The sequence below is a fragment of the Arachis ipaensis genome, chromosome B05 (genome assembly GCF_000816755.2).
Source record: "Arachis ipaensis cultivar K30076 chromosome B05, Araip1.1, whole genome shotgun sequence".
Lineage (NCBI taxonomy): Eukaryota > Viridiplantae > Streptophyta > Magnoliopsida > Fabales > Fabaceae > Arachis > Arachis ipaensis.
The window spans coordinates 10,435,588-10,437,733 of NC_029789.2; positions in this window are offsets into that span (position 1 = coordinate 10,435,588).

Below are 2,146 nucleotides of genomic sequence, written 5' to 3' on the forward strand. Positions count from 1 at the left end.
GTCTTCGTCTTTCTTTCTACCAAAAAAAAGTTTTCTTCTATTTGTTTTGAAAAAAAAAAGGGGCCCCCCGGGGGGGGTGGTGGTGGTTTGGGTCTTAATATATATCCTTTCTTTCACCCGTTTTGTCAAAAGCAAAACATGATGTGCTAATTAGATAGATATTGGACTATGGCCACCACTAACATAAAGATTTCAAAAACAACTTTTGATAAAGACGTTTATGTGGTAAAATCTAAACCACACATTCTAAGCTACATTTTTCACTACAAAACACTTAAAACCATAACATTTTATAAAAAAAACGTCACATAATAGAAAAAAAGTAAATTAGAAGATTTAAGAAAAGAGATAATTAAATTATCAAAATTAATAGATAAAAAATTAATGATTTTAACTAATGTTAATTGTAATGACACCGAATTTTTAAAATCAATACAAAATAATTTTTCTCAAAATCTTTATTTTACTATAAGTTTTATTGAAAGACTTCAAAAACCACAAAAAACTTATACTTCACACGGAGTTTCTAAAAAATGTTACCATGGAAATGATTCTCCACATCTCTATCATACTTTTAACCCACAATTAAATTCTATAGTAAATATGCTTGAAGAAATATTAGTATCTATAAAATTTCAAAGAAATAAGAAAAAAGAGGAACTTAATATAAACGAAATTGAACAGATATTAAGTAAATATTTTCAGAAAGATAATCCCAAAGAAAAAAAAATTCAAAATATAGCCAATATAACAGAACTAAAAGTAAAACCACCATTAAAATTATGAATATTGAAGAAAAATTAGAAGAAGTTACAATGCTTTTTAAACAATTAAAAATGGCTCAAGAAAATAATATTATGGAACAAGAATTTCAAATAGAAGAAGAACTAGTAAATTCTGAAAATATAGAAAATGAAGAACACATCCTAGATTATTTAAGTGATGAAGAACCAGCAATTCCAATACAAGTAAAAAATAAAACTGGAACATCTAAGGATAATCAATCTCAATTTAAATAGGAAATAGGTTTTGAAAATTATGCTTTTAAAAAAGGATTTATAAATAAAAATTCAAAATATACAAAAATACCATCAAAATACGTTCCTAAAATTCAGGAACTAGAAGGGGAAAGAATGCTCGATTTAGACTGTAAAAAGAATGAAAAAGAAATTTTCGAGAACTGGTTGAATTCCTTCTTATTAGAAGCATTTACTAATCCAAAACTTAGTGAATTGTCTGGAGGAGATATCTAGAATTATATAGGATTTCATACTAAAGGAACTGTAAGAGATTATATGACATCAATAGAAAATCAAATAATAGAAGAATTAGCAACAAAAACAACAGTTTATGATAAGATATTACATATAATGATGATTCTATATAGAGAATTTTTTGGAAAAAATATTATAGATCATAGACAAAAAGTTTATAATAAAGAATATCAAGAAGCAAAAAATCGTTTAGCTAATATTCAAATATATGATTTATGTAACGTGGAATCTTATATATGTGAATATAGAATACATTATTATAAATTAAAAGAAGAAGATAAAGACCATTATCTTAGTATGTATATAACAAAACTTCCATACCCTGCTAATGAATTTATAATGGGAAGATTTATAAGAGAAATAAGTAGGGGAACAATTAAAAATAATTTTGGCGGAGCAACCTCTGCAATAAGAGAGGAAATAAAAGAACGTTGTATGCAAGAAGCGACTCAAAAAAGATTTGAAAATATAATTAGAATTTTCTGTCAAGATAATGAAGAAATTCCTCAAAAATATGGTCTTAATAAAAATTTTCAAAGAAAAAGAAAATATCAATTTAGAAAAAGAAAATACTATCCAAACTGGAGAAAAAAGAAGTATTTTAGAAAAAGAAATAACAATAAAAACAAAAGACAAAAAAATAACTATTGCCCAAATAAAAAAGAAAATTGTAAGTGTTGGTATTGCCAAGAAGAATGATACTATGCAAATGAATGTCCAAAAAAGAAGGATAAAAAGGACCTTACCAAACAATTAGAAATTGCTAAGTCTTGTTTCATGGAACCATTAGAAGAATAAGATGATAACTTAGACTATATTTTTGAATATGTCTTAGAAACAGACTCAGAGACTGAGCAATAATGCTACATTTA